Source organism: Schistocerca serialis, chromosome 4 (assembly GCF_023864345.2).
Source record: "Schistocerca serialis cubense isolate TAMUIC-IGC-003099 chromosome 4, iqSchSeri2.2, whole genome shotgun sequence".
In the NCBI taxonomy this organism is placed as follows: Eukaryota; Metazoa; Arthropoda; class Insecta; order Orthoptera; family Acrididae; genus Schistocerca; species Schistocerca serialis.
Genome location: NC_064641.1, coordinates 378,559,555 through 378,581,652, shown reverse-complemented (window position 1 = coordinate 378,581,652; position 22,098 = coordinate 378,559,555). Strand labels below are relative to the sequence as shown.

General features: G+C 42.3%; 1 protein-coding gene across 1 annotated transcript in view; it reads right to left on the bottom strand.

Annotated features, from left to right (window-relative positions):
- Positions 1-22,098, bottom strand: part of LOC126474677 (diuretic hormone receptor-like) — a gene marked incomplete at its 3' end in the record, with an annotated part of 1,060,935 nt that overhangs the window by 451,235 nt on the left and 587,602 nt on the right. The window lies entirely within an intron of this gene.

Genomic DNA, 22,098 nt, shown 5'->3' with positions numbered 1-22,098 from the left:
GAAAACGAATAACGAAATGCTCGGATTAAAAAGGACGTAAGATATGGATGTAATCTTTCACCCCTCCTGATCAATCTATGCGTCGAAGAAGCCATGACGGAAACAAAAGAAAGGTTCAAGAGTGGGATCAAAATACAGGGTGAAAAGTTATAAATGATAAAATTAGTATATAGCACTGCTATCCTGAGTGAAAGTGGAAAAGGGTTACAGGGTCTGTTCAATGGAATGAACAGTCTAACGAGTAGACTATTAGGATATATGGATTGAGAGTAATTCGAAGAACTAATCAGAATTAGCAGAGACGAGAATAGCGAAAAACGTATCATCATAATTGCTGTTCACGATGTAGATGAAGTTAAGAATTGTGATACCTTGGCAGCAAAATAACCCATGATGGATGGAAAGAAAGGACACAATAACCAGACTAGCTCTGGCAAAGTTGGCATTCCTGGCTAAGAGAAGTCTACTAGTATCAAACAAAGACATTAATTGGAGGAAAACATTTCTGAGAACGTCTGGAGCACAGCATTGTGTGGCAGTGAAACATGAACTGTTGGGAAAGCGGAATAGAAGAGAATCGAAACAGTTGAGATGTGGTGCAACCGAAGGATTCTGAAAATTACTTGCCCTGATAAGGTAAGGAATGAAGAGGTTCTGAGCAGAATCAAAGAGGAAAGGCATATCTGGAAAACAGTGACAAGAGGATGGGACAGAATAATAGGACATCTATTAAGACATTAAGGATTAACTTTCACGGTAATAAACGGACCTGTTGAGGATAAAAGCTGTAGACGAAGACAGAGATTGGAATACTTAAAACAAACAATTTCCATTCTGAAATGAAAAGGTTGGCCAGGAGAGGAATTCGTGACGGGCCGCATCAAAGTAGTCAGAAGACTGATGACTCAAAATCCAAGTTCACCCTATCATTTTCTGCCTGTTATAACAACATATTTATTGATGTCTGCGCTGTCGAATTTTACCTAGCGACTGCTGTTCTTATGGAAATTCGTGGTTTCCCAAAATCTACCAAGTACACGAATACCCAGCCACGGGTTGCGTTGAATAAAGCTATTAGGAAGCCACAAAGTGGCGCAAAAATAATATTTTGATAAAAATTCCCCCGAACTTTCACTGCCTGTTCCTCTTACATATTCAGTGACGTTAGGACTGCCGAATTTTACCCAGCAACGTCATTTCTAATGGACCTTCCTGGCTTTCAACTATGAATCAAGTCGTAGATACCCAGCCACGATGCACGTAGAATACAACTGTCAGAAAGCGACCTCTGTGGCACAAAAATAATAGTTTGGTAAACATTTCCCATTTCCCCTATCTATGACTACTTGTTATAAGTACATTTTCAGTGACGTTGTCATGACGAAATGCGCTACATAAGCTTTGTGCACATATGTCTGTCGAGTCGTGCAAGAAGGCCAACTCCAGCGATGAAGGAACAAAATTCAGACCTCACGAACGGAACACTCAACCCGCTTAAGGATTACGAGTTAACCACTGAATAAATGAGCGTGCGGATGCAAACTGTAACTCTGTTCTGAATTAGGCCCATTGCTCGAAATCATCAACCCACTTTTACACTCGCGAATTTAAAAAGGCACCATACCAAAAACGATTCGAACTGCTCCTCATGTGAAGAAGCACCAGTGCTAGTGTCACGAAGTCTACATTTACATAAAAAAACGGAGAAACCTAATTCAATCATGACCCTAGAGAATTGATCAAAGGGAATTCCATGGTACGAAACGAAAAACAACTCTGGACGCTTAGTATGATAAATAAAGCAATTTACTAACAGTAACAAATAACTATACTCACTGACTGAGAAACATAGATGTATACGAACATGTTTCGAATAACATCATCATTCGGACCATGAGTCGCTAGCCAGTGGTCGTAGTCGTGGGATCGCTCTGTTTATACGTGGGTGGAGCGGATAGTTAACGCTTCCTGTAGACGGAGGAGTGGGAAAAGCTCTGACACACAGAGAATCAAACTTCGTCAAGCGTACAAAGAGGCTAGCCAATAGCAGCTGCCGTAAACATCACTCTTTTTACCAAAAAGGAGTCGGGTGGTTCTCAGTCCCAAATTTTCACAAAGAAACCAAAAGGAATGCTTTATCTGAAATACAAACCGCTTGCTAGACCTCTCTGGGAAAGCTTAGCGAAGTTGGTTCTACACTACCAGAAAACACAAGAGAGTCTCTAGTTCTCTCGTCGATCGACAATCTTCACAACGTTTGACACAGCTAAGAAATCCTGAACAATTTAAATCTTCTCTAAGGGCATTATACGGTTGTAAACAAATTTAACATCCTCTCACGTCTTTGTGTGTAGTATGACATCAATTTTCGTTTTGATATAGAGGCAGGAATCACTAGGAACCCTCCAGATCCATTCGGCGAAATCTGAACGTCATCCAAAGCGGAAAAGGGCGCTTATGCTTTTTGATCCCTTGTAACAATGATTCCTTCTAGGACGCACATGTTTGGCCACACTCTTTGTGTCACTCAAGCAACTTTCTCTGGCAGTTCAAAAATATTCCAGAGCAGAGGCACTCCTCTGCTAATCCCTACTAACCGCTGGTGGATCAGGCGACCTGCCTGACACCTCATGTTTCGCTTATGGCCACCAGGCGCTAGTGTTGGGTGGGTTGCCTATGCCGCTTGTAGGTAGATATTGGTCGTTGAAAGTGTCTGTATAGGGAACTTTTTAAAGTGGTAAACAAAGGGGCAAGGGTGGCACTGATAGTGCTACTGAACTGGGATGTTTGCAGAATGAGGTTTTCACTCTGCAGGGGAGTGCGCGCTGATATGAAAGTTCCTGGAAGATTAAAACATCCCCCAGCTTGTGGCTAAGCCATGTCTCGGCAATATCCTTTCTTCCAGGAATGCTAGTTCATCAAGGTTCGCAGAAGGGCTTATGTGAAGTGGGGAAGGTAGGAGACGAGGTACTGGCAGAACTGAAACTGTGAGGATAAGATGCGAGCTGTGCTTGGGTACCTCAGATGGCAGAGCCCTTGGCCGCGAAAAGCAGAGGTACCGAGTTCGAGCCTCGGTCCGGCATACAGTTATAATCTGCCAGGAATTTTCATATCAGCGCACGCTCCACTGCAGAGTGAAATTCTCATTCTGGAATAATCAATTTCGTCCGACTCCCCCCCCCCCCCCCACCACGCTCTCCCCTCATGGTACGAGAACAGAAAGGCACAGAAAAGGAGAGATGAAATTCTTAAACACGGTTTTCTACTTCGCATGACGCTCAAATTTCGTCAAATTTTTTTGGAATGCTTTCCAGTCATACCACCCTGTATACCAGAGAAAAAATTGTGGTTACGTTACATTCCAAAAGAGTAATATACCATAAAATGGTATTTCAGCCCAACTAAGTCCTTAGAGACTAGTTGACTCGTCTGAGGGATGTCAAAGGTTGTAAGAATATACTCCGGCTACACATTTCAAACTGTCGTTCTCGACTGCAAAATATATGAAAATTAACGCTCCCCAGGATGGGGCGGTTTCTGTCATATACTTTGTGACACCTTGTGAGGACTTTTTGTGTCGATTCTGAGCCGTGGAGTGTCCAAAATGTTTTCCTCTGCTACCCATACAAAAATCTAGCGATTCCAATACGGAGCGTGCGGTTGTGACCTGCTTCGCACAGGCATCCTGAGAACGGTTGTGAGTAAGGGGATGCAGCCGGCCGGTGTGGCCGTGCGGTTCTAGGTGCTTTAGTCTGGAACCGCGTGACCGCTACGGTCACATGTTCGAATCCTGCCTCGGGCATGGATGTGTGTGATGTCCTTAGGTTAGTTAGGTTTAAGTAGCTCTAAGTTCTAGGGGACTGATGACCACAGATGTTAAGTCCCATAGTGCTCATTGCCGTTTGAACCACAAGGGGATGAAGACGACGTTTCAATGGTGTGATACGTCCATGGTGGCGTTGGGCCAAATTGTGGTGAAATATGGTGCCAACGTGACATCAATAACTCATGTTGAAACACGTGAACTGAGCTCTTTTCTTTTCCTTCATATTACTGTATCAAGAATCACCAAGCCGAAGGACGATCTAACAGCGGATGCGCCATAGCATCATTACAGAAGAAAGCTAAAAGCAATGTCAATCTCAGTCTCCAACAACTATTTGCAATAGGAGGAAATGACGGCGTTTCAAAAATCTGGAACTTATTTTGCTCTGCAGTGTACATATTGTAAACAGTAATGGCCCTAGCACATTTCTGTACGTTATTCATAAAATTATCTTTCCATATATTTACTTCATCCCATTAAGATTAGAGTACTGATATCAGCCAACCAGAAAGTCTTGAATCCAGTCACAAATCTTGTTTGGAACTCGGTGAGATCGTACTTTGTTCACTCAACAACAGAGCGGGATTGTAATGAATACCTTCTGAAGTCAAGGCATATGGCGTCAACCTTCGTGATTTTGCCTACTGCACTCTGGATTTCGTGGAGTAACAGAATAAGCTGTGTAAGAACATTTTTTACGGAATCAACGTTGGTTTCTACTGTGGGGATTTGCGTTCTCCAGGAACGTCATGATACGTGAACAGAGAGCACGTTGCACAATTCTATAACAGGTTGACATCAGTGATATAGGTATATAATTACTTCCGTTAGTTTGACGACCATCTTTGGAAACGGGAATTACCTTTGCTTTTTCTAGTTGCTTCGTCAACTATGTTGTTCCCGCGAACTTTGGTGAACTACCGCTAGAATGGAAGCAATTTCCGTCGTACGATATTTGTAGAGTTTCAACGACATCTCATCAGGTCCAGTTGCCCTTCTACTATTAAATGACTTTAGTAGAGTTCCTATTCCGCAATGACTCATCCCAGTATCTGTAATGGTGTATTACGACGGTTGAAAGGGGAAACCGTATTGTTACCTTCCACGGTAAGACAATTTCGGAATACTGACTGTTGATTTATTGATCATAGTCCTGCTCATAAGTCTGTAAATTTGTGGTTAATGTTGGTCTCGTTTCAAACATTACAAAATTCATTTTGTTACTGTGTTGCATAATACCTTCTTCAGAAGACTGCTTGTGCACCTGGTACACGTCTGTTGTGGTGATTGGCTTTTAACACATTTCTCCATGCCGTTGTTAATCACTCATGCTTCCTTATTACCAAGACAGCTTCTCGATCCTTTTGCTTGTACTCCGCCCTTTTTTACAGATACTTATTACAGAATAGAGTGATTGAGTATACAAAACGCTCAATAACAAGATTTTTGGTGAGATTAACGGAATATGGATTGAGAGAGATGATTTTACACATTACTGTCAGAGACATTTACAGAGGAGCAATTCGACTTTTTTGTGCTCCAACAGGAGAATTTTCAGCTGGTAGGTGAAATATGTTTGATTAAAAATAGAATAAGCAATCAGTTGCGAAAGACGGATTTGTTATTATCTACATGATAAATGCAACTGAAGTAGGAATGAGGAAGACTGGTTGCAGATATTACAAAGTTATACAGGAACTCTCGATCTCTGTAGTATTTGTCCAGAATGCACAAATGCGATGAACTTGTGATTTTCCTATTTTTAATTAAGTCTGGTAACGCTTACAGAACAGCCACTACGTGGCAAATAGGTCTTATGAAATGGCATTCTTCAGAGTATTCGTGTGAATACCCAGAAGTAAATTTTTAATCGATGACACTGAGAAATCAGAGGAACCAAAATCTTCTGAAACCTACATGAAAATAATACAGTCCTCCGACTTCTACAAACTGAGGAGTAGGAATTCATAAGTTAACGAGAAAGTACGTGAGAAGTATTCATTGCGATCATATTGAGGTTCAACAAGGGCGTGCTAATGTGCACCGGCTTGCTATTCTTCCCTCGACTGCCATTACAACATCGATGACCCCTACAGAGAGAAAAGTTTCACTGAATAGAAAATTATCAAGATCTGTAGCGCGTAATGAATGCGCATGTACTGGGCTAAATCCGCTTATTTGCCAAACACATTGGTAATTAACGTTCCATTGATACAAGATTAGCTACCAGGGTGACGCAGCGGCGGCGTTCCAACGCAGTGCGCCAAATGACTATGCCGGCTAGCCGTATACGTTGGCAACGGTTGAGGGCAAATAAATTCTTGCTTCCATTCCTAAACTCTATGAAAGTTGTTGGAGTGGATGTATTGTCTGATGTTTTAATGCTTTTCAATATCTTTGAGCGTCATTTGGTAGTACCTGCATCAAAATTACTGCATTTATAAAATCATAAACATAGGATGAAATGAAGTACTCGTACACACTTCAGGTTGTTGTTACTAATAGGAAAGTGAACGAAAACGCTCAAATAAAATTGTATCCTCGTTAAATTATTTTCGACAGTAGAAGACTACGTGGTATTGCCTCAGTATCTTTTCCGCCGCGCTACACTAAACGTACACTACTGGCCATTAAAATTGCTACACCACGAAGATGACGCGCTACAGACGCGAAATTTAACCGACAAGAAGAAGATGCTGTGATATGCAAATGATTACCTTTTCAGAGCAGTCACACAAGGCTGGCGCCGGTGGCGACACCTACAACGCGTTGACATGAGGAAAGTCTCCAACCGATTTCTCATATACAAACAGCAGTTGACCGGCATTGTCTGGTGAAACGTTGTTGTGATGCCTCCCGTAAGGAGACATGCGTACCATCACGTTTCCAACTTTGATAAAGGTCGGATGGTAGCCTATCGCGATTGCGGTTTATCATATCGCGACATTGCTGCTCGCGTTGGTCGAGATCCAATGCCTGTTAGCATAATATGGAATCGGTGGGTTCAGGAGGGTAATACGGAACGCTGTGCTGGATCCCAACGGCCTCGTATCACTAGCAGTCGAGATGACAGGCATCTTATCAGGATGGCTGTAACTGATCGTACAGCCACGTCTCGATCCCTTAGTCAACAGATGGAGACGTTTGCAAGACAACAACCATCTGCATGAACAGTTCGATGACGTTTGCAGCAGCATGCACTATCAGCTCGGAGACCATGGCTGCGGTTACCCCTGCCGCTTCATCACAGACAGGAGCGCCTGCGATGGTGTACTCAACGACGAACCTGGGTGCACGAATGGCAAAACGTCATTTTTTCGCATGAATCCAGGTTCTGTGTACAGCATCATGATAGTCGCATCCGTGTTTGGCGACATCGCGGTGAACGGACATTGGAAGCGAGTATTCGTCATCGCCATACTGGCGTATCACCCGGCGTGATGATATGGGGTGCCATTGGCTACACGTCGCGGTCGCCTCTTGTTCGCATTGACGGCACTTTGAACAATGGACGTTACATTTCAAATGGATTACGACCCGTGGTTGTATGCTTCATTCGATCCCTGCGTAACCCTACATTTCACCAGGATAATGCACGACAGCACGTTGCAGGTCCTGTACGGTCCTTTCTGCATACAGAAAATGTTCGGCTGCTGCCCTGGACAACACAGTCTGCAGATCTCTCATCAATTGAAAACGTCTGGTCAATGGTGGCCGAGCAACTGGCTCGTCACAATACGCCAGTCACTACTCTTGATGATCTGTGGTATCGTGTTGAAGCTGCATGGGCAGCTGTACATGTGCACGCCATCCAAGCTATGTTTGACTCAATGCCCAGACGTATCAGGGCCGTTATTACGGCCAGAGGTTGTTGTTCTGGGTACTGATTTCTCAGCATATATGCTCCCAAATTGCGTGAAAATGCAATCACATGTCAGTTCTAGTATAATATATCTGTCCAATGAATACCCGTTTATCATCTGCATTTCTTCTTGGTGTAGCAATTTTAATGGCCAGTAGTGTAGCTACACAAGATGTCGGCCTAACATTACAAATCGTTGAGAGAAAAGTTTCGGTAGGTCTCCACCATTCTAGCAGGTTAGGCTACTGCCGCCACCGAGTAACCAATGGGGCCATGACATCGGCGCATGCCACTGTGTTGACACTCCCCATGCCAAAAATATTAATTTTGCCTGTTCTTAAGTAACTTTTTCGCAAGAGAAAATTTCGCCTATTTGAGAATTTTAACTCTTGCCCCAAGTTAAATTAAGAAGTGATTATGGCATACTTAGAGGGAATAATCCTATGAACCGTTAATGTCGTCGATGCTGATTAGTCTGCATGCCTGAACCCTACAGGGAGGAGGGAGGTCCAATCGTAACGGAGGGGTACGTGCGGAGAGCCCAGACTGATCTATAATTAATGAAGAAGGGCAGTACATTTTTCTGTAGCTGCAGAAGAGCAGGAGGGACGAATAACTGAACTGGCCTTGTAACATTAGACTAAACGCAAGGGGAAACTATAGCCGTTACTTTTCTTTTTCCCAGGACATACACCTCTACTGTATGGTTTAATGAGGATGGCATTCTCCATCGTAGAATATTCCGGAGGTAAAACATTCATTGTTACCCGTAGGCGAGGACTTCTCGGGCGGCTATCATCATGAAATAGCAAGACTGGCATTCCAAGATGTTGTGAACGCGGAATGATGGTTGCCTAAATCCGGTAGATAGGTAGGTTAGAAAATCTAAGTTAAATAGCGTGGTAATTAGTTGAGTACGGTGGCAGGAAGAACAGGCCTTCCGGTCAGGTCAGTACAAGGTTTTCAACATAAAATCAAACTGCAAAAGTTCGCCTAATAACGAATAAGAAAATAACAGTGTTGGTTAGGTTCTATGAAGAGCACAACTGTATATGACGGGTAGCTACACAAATCATGAAATGGGGCTGGTAATCATGGAATGGGGCTGCAAATGCTTCTGCTCGCTGGTTCTCGTCGTCTAACTCGAGGGTGATCTCCAACGTTTTTACCGCCAGACCGTGCGTAAAGGAAGGTGAAGGCAAACCTGACCGTATCAGAAACTAAGTTCCGCCGGTATCCCAAAACACAGTTCAGGGTGCTCAAAAATAAACGGAGTCCCACAGTTGCTCTTGAGCAGCGAAGTGTGGCGGCACTCGAATGGAAACAGAGACCCACAGCTACGGTTTGGCAACAATGTCCCGTTTGTTTACAAAAACAATCGCCAAAAGACACAACGCGTTCATAACACAAGTCCCTTCTGTGTTCCACACCGGAAGTATTATAGGACAGGATTCTTCGCAAGAAATTCTATCTTCGATTCGTGCGCACACTGAAATTCGGCTAAGTTCAATACTTCTGGAACCACAAAAACTACCACCAAACGGTCGCATTGAGCAACACACGTCCGTCGTCGGCAAAGGTGCGCAGAACTCTATCCTAGAGCTTTGTGTTGTCTCTGCTTAAATACCATCTACCCGAAATTCCCAAATGTACGTCAAAAACGGCTTTCCATTGGTCACCTCTTCCATAACTTTTTACATATAAGAGAAATCTTAATTCTGTTTCCACCATTATACGCGCGCTCAAATTCTGATCAAAAAACAGATAATAAATAAATTTGTACCTACAATAACTTGTCCATAATTAATGTTTTAATGTTTTACAATCACCTTTGCAGAGTGCGAAAACAGTTTTTGTCATTTGCCACCAAATAACATTAAACTTCTTTACAGCGTACCACTTTCCATACGGATTTGAAGCGCTTCTTCTGATGCGGTGCCGCGCGGTCAGAGGCGCCTAATCACGCTTCGCGCGGCTCTCCCCGTTGGAGGTTCGAGTCCTTCCTCGGGCATGGGTGTGTGAGTTGTTCTTAGCGTAAGTTAGGTTAAGTAATGTGTAAGCCTAGGGACCGATGACCTCAGCAGTTTGGTCCCATAGGAACTTACCACAGATTTCCGTTTTTTTTTCTGATGCGCTGATCAGAATTTACATACACACAGAGGTTAAACAAATATGGGCAAAACTACGCAAAAGTTATTAATGAACAAAGACAACACATCATAATAATTACAGAGAACGCAAAGTAATCGTTTGAAATATGGAAAAGACATCCGTTATCATACACTTTCTTGCTGTTAGTGTACCTGTCTTGTATTATTTGTTTTAATCAATTATTACCTACAGATTAATAAATTTGGTGATTTACCAGTGACATAGTAATGCAGCAAATTATACAAGTATGTCAGTCGTTGCGTTTCGGCAAAACCTTTAAGATGAACACCCGATTTGCTCTGTACCTGCATTGTTTAAAAAGTTACAAATCTTTCAGTAAATTTCTGATTTGTTTATTCAAAATCTTTTGATATTAAATTCGTGTAAATCATATGAGAGTGTCAGTTGATTAGTCTCAAACCCAAATTTCATTTGCCGTATCGTACTTTGTCGTACTAATTTGCTTTTATGTGGAATCAGTGCAAACGTGGCTAATGTAGTGCCTTAAAGATATGCGCTGGAATGGGGTAAGCCCGCGTGACGTCACGTAGCCGCTAGACGTTTGCACCTGACGGGGCCACGTGGAGCTACCTGCCGCTGACCCCTCGCTCGCCGCCGTCTTCCTTCCCGCTCTCACCTGCTGCGTGGCTAAGCCGGCCTCACCGGTCGCGGTACGCGCCCCCTTTAAGCGCGACCCGCGATCGGACTTCTCTCTCCAAATGACAACAGGTGACTGTCGTGTCACAAGAGACTGAAAGAATTTATGGTGAGGTGCACAAAATTATTCATTCAGTTCATGCGGTAAAAATTTAAGTGTGATCGGTAACTGGAATTCGGTGGTATGACAAGGAAGAGGAAGAAATGTAGTATGAGAACGTGGACAGAGAGGAAGGAGTGAAAGAGAAGCCCGTCTGGTTCCATTTTGTACACATCATAATTTAATCACCATTGATGCTAGTCTAAGAATCATGTAAGATGATTGTATACGTCGAACACACCTGTGGACAGTGGAAGGTTTCATATTGATTATATAATGGTAAGACAGAGATTTGGAAATCAGATTTTCAACTGTAAGGCTTTTCAAGGAGTAGAGGTGGACTCGAACCATAATTTATTGGTTACGAAATGAAGATTAAATCTGAAGATATTGGCAAATGATAAGATATTTAAGGAGATGGGGTTTCGATGCAATGAAGGAACCAGAGGCAGCTGAGGATTTCAGGGACAGCATTCGGTAACGACGGACTCAAAACGGAGAAAATGATTATAATTGAAGAGGAGAGGATAACTTTGAGAGATGAAAAAGGGAAGGCAGCAGAGGATGACAGATAGAACAAACAAGGCCTGGTGGAAATCGCTGTATAACAAATGACATATTGAATTCTGTTGACAAAAGGAATAAATATAAAAAATTCAGGAATAAAGAACGCACAATGGGGTACAGAACTGTAAATATGAAACTGACTGTAAATATGAAACTGACAGGAATTGCAAACTGCCTGACCAGAAATGGCTAGAATACCCATGCTGTAAAAAATGACTGAATAGGGAAAGTCTGAGAAAATGCGAAACACTGTGCTGTCTGTAATAATGTTAAGTATTTTTATTTTTACTACCAGTTTCTGTTCTGAACCGTCATCAACGGCATGAAAATTATCACAGATATATCACATGTCACGCATGTTTCAACAGAAGTTACCACAGAAACCATAACGTCCAAAAAAATTGTTACAAGATTCAAGTATAATGGCACAATGACACAATGGCACATCATCAATGCGACACCATACTTTAATTCTGCAGCAGTTAATTATTTTTCCTGGCAGTTATGCATATCTGTGATAACATATACTAAAGCATGTATGACATATGATTTATCTGCGATAAATTTCCTGCCGTTGATAATGGTTCAGAACCGAAACCGGTAGCAAAATAAATAAAAAAATAGCATTAATGCACAGTGTTATGCATATTTTTTTAAATTTTTGCATGCTGTTGGTTATCGCCTAAGCAAGATGAATAGTGGAATGTAGATGACACTTATTGAACAAGAGGCCTGAGGAGATAAGATGAGGTACATGAATATTAACAGCTGAGACGACAAGCTTCACTAAACAAAGAAACAGGAAGCTGAATAGTGGATGGTATGTGCAGAAGGAAACAAACTTAACAATCATAGAAAAAGAAACAGGTGATCATAAGATAGGAGATACAATACTGCGAAGTCAGATAAAACGGAACAAGGATGTTAAAATAGACAAGATTCTCTGAGAATTATTGACACCCATCGGAGAGACATATATCAAAAGCGCTGACAGCTGTTAATACTGTCAAACCGTTAGTTTCATAAGTCACGGTTTTAAAATATTGACAATGTGATTTACAGAAGAATGGAAAACTGGTAGAGGCCGATCACGAGGAATATCAGTATAGGTTCCGGTGAAATGTAGGAAAACGTGAAGCGACACTGCTACGTCTTATCTTAGAAGATAGGTTGGAAAAGCTTTTGGCAAAGTCAAGTGGACTAAACTTTTCCAAATTTTAAGGCATCAGAGATGAAACACAGAAAGTGGAAGGTTGTTTATAACTTGTACAATCACCAGACTGCAGTTATGAGAACCACTCACACGACATCAAAGGGTCATAGCTGACGTGAAAGAAATGAGATCCGGTTGTAGCCACCCTCTCCCCTTATTAAAGCAATTAAAGTTCAGGAAGAAGAAATAAAAACTTCTAGCTTTGCCAATGAAATTCTGAATCTGTGAGAGACACCAAAGGACTTGGAAGTGGAGTTGAATGTGATCGACATGGGCGTTAGATTACGAAACGAGACACTACAAGTAATAGAAGAATTTTCCTATTTGGGTAGTAAAACAAATGATGAAGGGCAAAGTAGCAAGAATAGGAAATGCAGTGACAGTGGCAAAAAATGTTTATAAAAAGAGGAATTTGTTAACATATATATCACAAATTTGTGTGTTTGAAAGTCTTTTCTGAAGGTATGTGTATACAGTGTAGGCGTACATTGAAGTGAAACATGGACTATAAGCTGCTCAGGCAAGAAAATAGGAGCTCCTGTAATGTGGTGCTGAAGAAGAACGCTGAAGGTTATACTAATAGATCGAATAACTAATGTGGGAATGGAATTGGGAAAAATAGGACAACTATAGCACAACTTGACTTAACGGTTCATAGGACGCAATCAGGACCACGAGGAATGTTAAGTTTGTTACTGGATGAGAGGGTCCAGTGCAAAAATCTTAGAGGGACGCTTACGCATGATTGCGACAAACAGGTTCAAATGGATGTAGGCGTCAGTAGTTATTCACACACGATGAGACTTACCCAAGGTAGAGTAGTATCGAGAGCTGTAATCAGCCTCCGGACTGAAGACCCCAACAACGACGTAGAGAGATTACAGAACTTTATATCATACGGAAATTCATGAACTGCTATACGATATATGTGGGACAGAGAGATATTAAATTTTAAATTTGATACTAGCTAAAGATTGCAAATTAAAACAGTTTTACTAATGTATACGCAGCTAACGCAATGCTAAACACTGATTTGGAAACAAGAATATTGACCTATCTTGGCAATGGTCCCACAAAAGAACCATCTTAAGAAAGTATCGTTTGCGCAGTATTAAGCATATTGATTAGTTCCTGCGTTTTAGATGGTCTTCACTACCAAACCATGTCCCTGTACGAAGCTAGCACAGCCCAAAACATTCAGACCCTTCGAAGCGGACGAGTAACCCACCAAACGAATAACCTGCCATCAGATCGCAGGTATCACCCAAGACGAAGGAAAACTTAAACGAGACTAAAATGATACAATCGAAGTACAGCGGTCATAGTTTGCACTGCTACGCCCTTTGGAATCTCGACGAACTGACACAGCTGTAAGCCAAATTTCATTGCTTAGTACAGGATCCTCTGACTACAGGGGCTGTGAAGAGCGCCGACGACCCATGAACGCTGCAAGTCGCAGGCAGGAAGACCATCGCATTGGGCTGCAAGAGGGAGGCCTGTTATGTCACGTAGCCGGTGCCGTTAACGTGAATAGTCTGAAGTGACAGCAATATGGATGTATACAGGTTGCGACTGTTATTGCGTATACAAGTTATAAAAGAGCAGTGCATTGGCGAACCTGTCATTTGTACTCATTTGATGCATATGACAAGGTTTCCGACGTGATTATGGCGACACGACGGGAATTAACAAACTTTTAACAGGGAGTAGTAGTTGGAGCTAGATCCATGGGACATCCCATTTCGTAAATTGGTAATTCAATATTCCGGGAACCACAGTGTCGAGAGTGTTCTCAGAATACCAAATTGTAGACATTACCTCTAACCATGGGCAGCACCCTAGCCGACGGTCTCCACGTAATGGCTGAAAGCAGCGCCGTTTGCCTAGTGTTGTCACTGTTAACAGACAAGCAACACTGCGTGAAACAACCGCAGAAATCAATGTGGGACGCACGATGAACGTATCCACTGGGACAGTGCGGCGAAATTTAGTGTTAATCCCTCAGTGTAAAAGCCGGCCAGCGGACAGAATCAGCCCTTGCTCCATGCTGTACGAAGTGTAGTTAGTCGCTACGCCTACAATGACTCAGCTTTATTTTCGGACTGTCTGGTTTTCATTATAGATATACATTCACTGCACAGCTGACGACGGCTCTTGCTCTTTTCGCAGTTTTTTGTTGCGTACTGGGAGTGGAGAGAAATGTAATAATTCCTTCTATTTGTTCTATTGTTTCCTTAGTTTAATAAGGGTTCTACAGATAAACTGTAGACGTTCTTCACAAATCTTATAGCTTGCTTTTCTCACTACGTTAAAACTGTATGCGGAAAGTTTTATTGAAACTATAGTCTGTCATAAACCTTAGGACTACTGAAATATTGAATATTAACTACTTCCTCACCGTTACACCCAAATTTGACCGACCAATTTTGTAGAGAGCCCTACTTGCGTGTACATATCACGTATTAACTTATTCAATTTCATCTAACAAAAATATGTTTTAGTCATGAATATAGACATAACATACAGCGAATCGGCACATTTAGAGATAGCTATGCTCTAGTCAGGCCTCGAAATCAGAGCTTTCGAGAACCGACGCCAGTCCTAGAAGAAAATGATTAATACATCCTCTGCATTCACACATCTTATAAACGTGGATATCTGTATCTATATATACATTTTCCACATCAGTTTCTAAGCCATAGGATCGAATTAAACCAAACTGTATGAAGAGATAAAATGAAATTATTCAGATAATCAACGGAGACGAAGATTTAGTTGGAAGTGGAATCCGATAGTTTGGAAAAGGAAGAAAAGGAAAAACAGTAGGCGACTACGGACAGTGAAAAGCATTGAAAGAGGATGCCATCTGGTAGAATATCGTACAGAGCAAAATTCAGTCATCGCTAACAATTGGTTTACGAACCATTGGAGAAGGTTGTATATGAGTAACAGACCTGGAGACAGTGGAAGGTTTCGGGCTGATAACATAATCGTGAGAGAAAGCTTTCGTTAACAAATTTTAAATAGCAAGACATTTCTGGGGTCAGATGTGGATTATGGCCATAGGTTATTAGTTAGAAACTGTAAGAAGAAATTGTACAAAGTTAGGAAATTAAGAAGGTGTGAACTGGATAAGTTGAATGAACAGGGGTTGTTGAGAGTTTCAGAGGGGGTATTACGCAACGGTTGACTGACACAGAGGAAAGGAGAGCGGATAAAAGGAATGGACAGCTTTAAGAGCTGAAATAGTGAAGGCAAAATAAGAGCAAGTAGGTAAAAAGACAACGACTACTATCAGCTCTTGGATAACACAGGAGATATTGGATTTAACTGATGAAAGGAGAGAATATAAAAGTGCAGCAAATGAAGCAGGCAAAAGAGAAAACAAATCTGTATAAAATGAGACTGACAGAAAGTGCAAAATGACTAACCAGAAATGGCTAGAGGACAAATGTAAGGATTTAGAATAATGTTTTACTAGGGAAAAGACAGATACCTTTTACAAGAAAATTAAAGAAGCCTTTGGAGTAAAGAGATGTAGCTGTATGAATAACAAGAGCTCATGTGGTAGATCATTCCTAACCAAACAAGGGAAAGTTGGAATGTGGAAGGAGGAAGAGAACGTAGATGAAGACGAGATTTGAGATAGGATACTGTGAGATATGATACTGCGAGAAGAATTTGATAGAGCACTGAAAGAACTAAGTCAAAACAAGGGCCTGGTTGTAGATTAGATTCCATCAGAGCTATTGATAGCCTTGGGACAGTCAGCCATGACAAAACTCATCCATCTGGTGTGAAACATGTATGACGCTGGCGGAATACTCTCAAACTTCAAGAGGAATATAATAGTTCCAAATCCAAAGAAAGCAGGTGCGGACAGATAAAAATATTACTGAAACATCAGTTTACTAAGGTATGGTTGCAAAATACTAACACGAATTCTTTAGAGATGACTGGAAAGACTGGCAGAAGCAAACTCTGGGGAAGATCAGTTTGGATTCCGGAGAAATGTAGGAACACGTGGAGCAATACTGACAATAGGACTTCTCTTATAAGATAAATTAAGGAAAGACGAAAATATATTTATAGCATTTGTATACTTATAGAAAGATTTTCACAGTGTTGACTCGAACACTCTCCTTGAAATTGTGAATGTAGTAGGCCTAAAATTCTGGGATCGAAGGCTATTTACAACATGTACCGAAACAAAACGTTGATTATAAAAGTCAAGGAGAGTGAAACGTAGGCAGTGTTTGAGAAGGGAGTGAGACAGGCTTGTAGCCTATTACCGAAGTTACTCAACACCTACATTGAGCAAGCAGTAAAGGAAACCAAAGAAAACTTTGGAATAGGAGTTAAAGATCAGGGAGAAGAAAGAAAATCTTTGAGGTTTGCGGATAACATTGTAATTCGGCCAGAGACAGCAAAGGACTTGGAAGACCAGTTGAATGGAATGGAAAGTGTCTTAAAAGGAGGATAAAAGATGAACATCAGCAAAAGCAAAACAAGGTTATGTATACATCCAATATTTCAAAATGAGAGCCCTCAATGACTTGCAACAAATTTTACACATAATTGCATACCTTGACAAAACTTTTCATGGTCACACCCATCACAAAATAATGACAGGGAAAGGTTTTTGGCTTAATATGTTCTTGACGTTCACGCAGTAAAACCGCCGCGTCAGGCATGACCTTCTAATTTATTACTTCTATACAAACAACCCCATTCCGCAAAAAACTCTGAAGACTGTACTCACGTTTAACACTGAATGTACCCGCAAAACTGCATCATTGTACGAGACGTAGTTCACGAGATATGATAGCATAAAACACTGCAGTGTGTGAAAACGAAACTGCAGGGCGAACTCGTTAGAGGTACAGGTAAAGTATCTTTACCAATAATCTGAAATATGAAATATATATGTGGCACGTGCGTATACGGACAAAACTGTGGGTAGAAAACTTCTGCTAAATCACTGCATCATTTCAGTCTAACTTGGAACACATATTACCTACTACACATTTCAAAAAAATTTTGCATCACCTCGTTTCCCAGAGTTCCTGAAAATGCACTGAAAATTGGAATAGAAATCAACATAAACATCACTTCCGCCCTTTTTATTGCTCATCGAAACCACATATTACATGTTGTACCACCATACAGCGAGACCTTCAGAGCTGGTGGTACAGACTGCTGTACACATCTCTAGTACCCAGTGGCATGTCCTCTTGCATTAATGCTTGCCTGCCTACGTCGTGGTATGCCATCGACAAGTTCATCAAGACACTGTTGGTCCAGATTGTCCCACTCCTCAACGGCAATTCGGCGTAGATCCCTCAGAGTGGATGGTGGGTCACATCGTCCTTATACAACACTTTTCAATCTATCCCAGGCCTGTTCAATAGGGTTCATGTCTGGAGAACATGCTGGCCACTCTGTTCGAGCCATTTCCGTATGCTGAAGGAAGTCATTCACAAGATGTGCACGATGGGAGCACTAATTGACGTCCATAAAGACAAATGTCTCGCCAATATTCTGCTGATATGCTTGCACTATCGGAGGATGGCATTCACGCATCGTACAGCCGTTACGGCGCCTTCCATGACCACGAGCGGTGTACGTCGGCCCCACATAAAGCCACCTCAAAAGAGCAGGGAACCTCCACCTTGATGCACTCGCTGGACAGTTTGCCTAAGGCGTCCAGCCTGAGCGCGTTGCCTCCAAACACGACTCCGACGACTGTGTGGCTGAAGGCATATGCGACACTCTTTGGGAGGAGAACGTGATGCCAATCCTGAGCGGTCCATTCGGCATGTTGTTGGGCCCATCTGTACCGCGCTGCATGGTATCGTGGTTGCAAAATGGACCTCCCCATGGACGTCGGAGGAGAATTTGCGCAACATGCAGCGTCTTGCGCACAGTTTGAGTCGTAACACGACGTCCTGTGGCTGCTAGAAAAGCATTATTCAACATGGTGGCTATGTTGTCAGGGTTCTTCCGAGCCATAATCAGTAGGTAGCGGTCAGGAATACAGAAATACAAGTCGCTGAGGAATGAATTGAATAGGAAGTGCAGGGAAGCTAAGACGAAATGGCTGCAGGAAAAACTTGAAGACATCGAAAAAGATATGATTGTCGGAAGGACAGACTCAGCATACAGGAAAGTCAAAGCAATCTTTGGTGATATTAATAGCAACGGTGGTAACATTAAGAGTGCAACGCGAATTCAACTGTTAAATGCAAAGGAGAGAGCAGATAGGTGGAAAGAATACATTGAAAGCCTCTATGAGGGCGAAGATTTGTCTGATGTGATAGAAGAAGAAACAGGAGTCGATTTAGAACAGAGAGGGGATCCAGTATTAGAATCGGAATTTAAAAGAGCTTTGGAGGACTTATGGTCAAATAAGGCGGAAGGAATAGATAACATTCCATCAGAATTTCTAAAATCATTGGGGGAAGTGGCAACAAAACAACTATTCACGTTGGTGTGTAGAATATATGAGTCTGGCGATATGCCATCGGACTTTTGGAAAAGCATCATCCACACAATTCGGAAGACGGCAAGAGCTGACAAGTGCGAGAATTATCGCACAATCAGCTTAACAGCTCATGCATCGAAGTTGCTTACAAGAATAATATACAGAAGAATGGAAAAGAAAATTGAGAATGCCCTAGGTGACGATCAGTTTGGCTTTAGGAAAAGTAAAGGGACGAGAGAGGCAATTCTGACGTTAGGGTTAATAATGGAAGCAAGGCTAAAGAAAAATCGAGACACTTTCATAGGATTTGTCGACCTGGAAAAGGCGTTCGACAATATAAAATGGTGCAAGCTGTTCGAGATTCTGAAAAAAGTAGGGGTAAGCTATAGGGAGAGACGGGTCATATACAACAACCAAGAGGGAATAATAAGAGTGGACGATCAAGAACGAAGTGCTCGTATTAAGAAGGGTGTAAGACAAGGCTGTAGCCTTTCGCCCCTACTCTTCAATCTGTACATCGAGGAAGCAATGATGGAAATAAAAGAAAGGTTCAGGAGTGGAATTAAAATACAAGGTGAAAGGATATCAATGATACGATTCGCTGATGACATTGCTATCCTGAGTGAAAGTGAAGAAGAATTAAATGATCTGCTGGACGGAATGAACGGTCTAATGAGTACACAGTATGGTTGAGAGTAAATCGGAGAAAGACGAAGGTAATGAGAAGTAGTACAAATGAGAACAGCGAGAAACTTAACATCAGGATTGATGGTCACGAAGTCAAAGAAGTTAAGGAATTCTGCTACCTAGGCATTAAAATAACCAATGACGGACGGAGCAAGGAAGACATCAAATCCAGACTCGCTATGGCAAATAAGCCATTTCTGGCCAAGAGAAGTCAACTAATATCAAATACCGGCCTTAATTTGAGGAAGAAATTTCTGAGGATGTACGTCTGGAGTACAGCATTGTATGGTAGTAAAACATGGACTGTGGGAAAACTGGAACAGAAGAGAATCGAAGCATTTGAGATTTGGTGCTATAGACGAATGTTGAAAATTAGGTGGGCTGATAAGGTAAGGAATGAGGAGGTTCTACTCAGAATCGGAGAGGAAAGAAATATGTGGAAAACACTGATAAGGAGAAGGGACAGGATGATAGGACATCTGCTAAGACATGAGGGAATGAGGGAATGACTTCCATTGTACTAGAGGGAGCTGTAGAGGGCAAAAACTGTAGAGGAAGACAGAGATTGGAATACGTCAAGTGAAATAATTGAGGACGTAGGTTGCAAGTGCTACTCTGAGATGAAGAGGTTAGCACAGGAATGGAATTCGTGGCGGGCCGCAACAAACCAGTCAGTAGACTGTTGACAAAAAAAAAAAAAAAAAAAAAAAGCGGTCATCATCTGCAATAGTAGCCCTTGGACGGCTGAGCGAGGCATGTCATCGAAAGTTCCTGTCTCTCTGCATCTTCTTGATGTCAAACAAAACCCCTTTGTTTCACTTCGAGACGCCTGGACACTTCCCTTGTTAAGAGGCTTTCCTGGCACAAAGTAACAATGTGGACGTGATCGAACCACGACACTGACCGTCTAATCGTGGTTGAACTACAGACAACCTCCTTCCAAGTGGATCTGATCGGCTGTCGTACCCCTCCGTCTAATAGACGCAGCTCATGCATGTTCCTTTAGATATTTGGGCGGGCTTAGTAACATATCTGAGCAGTCAAAGGGACTGTGTGATACTATATCCACAGTCAATTTTTAATGTGTGTATATGGAGAGAAATACTGTGAGGGCAAGAACCAGCAACCTCCTACTGGGGTGAGGGTGATAACGTGAAAGGAGAAGGGGCGAAGAAGAATGGACAGAAAGAGGGAAGAAGGAGACAGATTTGGGAGAAGAGAAGATGGACAATGAGGGATGATTGGGAAATAGACAAAGGAAGGGGTGATGAACAGAGGGAGGGGGGAGGAGGATATAGACGGAGAAAGGAGAAAGGAGGAAATGGACAGATAGATGGGTGAGAAAAGGTCAGAGAGAAGGGAAAGAGGGAGAGGGGGTGGAGGAGATTGTAAGCGAGGGGGCAGTAGTTAGACAGGTAGTGGGGAAGGAGGAGAAGGACTAATAGATTTAGGATAAGTACGTGTCCGAACAACGCCGCATAGTCAGCTAGACAACAGATGAAATAATTAATATAATGCGCATCCCAAATTTTAAGCAATTCGGATATTGGTTAGCTGAAACATTACTATCTACACTGATTTGTGTGATTCTTTTTTTAAATTCATCTTCAGCATTACACTAGCACTTAACAACGCAGTATTTAAAACCTTCACCCACGTCTTCATAGCGATTAGAAGTGTTGAGCCTCCTTTCCCTAGGCAGTTGCGAATTCCCTTGCGGTGATTTCACACATAACCCGATATTGCGATTGGAAGTCTTTTTCAGGTTCCACCCTGATCCTTTGCAGCGTATTGTAGCTGCAAAGCTTAACTAGGATCTCTACACCATCCAGTTGTCGCAGAGTAAACAATCTCTATTTTTCTTCGCACGATTTTTTATGTTTCTTTTTCAGTGTACACCCTTGGCTGACTGTTTTTCATTCAAATGAGTCTCGTTTGTTTGGACTGTAAAGCTGGGGCAGACTGCACGCTCTAAGAGCAGCGGCGCTCTTGCGTGTCTCGGTGTCTGTCCACCGCACAAAGCGGGTTGGTACGTTCATTAAGCCTTTTGTCGTTGACCGGTCTCGCATTATTTAGGCAGTTGGCCCAGCGAATCCAAGTTACCGCGCCAATGAATTTCCGTCTCTCGTGCGGGTATTATGCGTTTCCTGGCGCGTACAGACCTTACACAGAGCTCTGGCATTGCCTACTGTGAAACGTGTGTGTGTCGTTTACGATTAACAAGGCGAACCTATAAGTCGCCACGTACGCTGAATAACGATTGAACCTTTAAAAGGCAGACCAAGAAACTTTACACATTTTCAGGCCTAACGCGAAAATTTGTGAAAGGAAATGGAAATGATCGTACGGCGTCAGTGGCCGGGAGTTCCCAAACGGGAAGTTCGGCAGCCAAGTGCAAGTCTTATTGAGTGCGACCCCACATGGGGAGACTTGCGCGTCGACAATGTGAATGAAATGATGATGAGGTGAGCACAACACCCAGTCCCTGAAGGAAGAAAATCTTCCTCCCCAGCCGGAAATCGTACCCGGGCCCCGATGCGTGACATTCTAA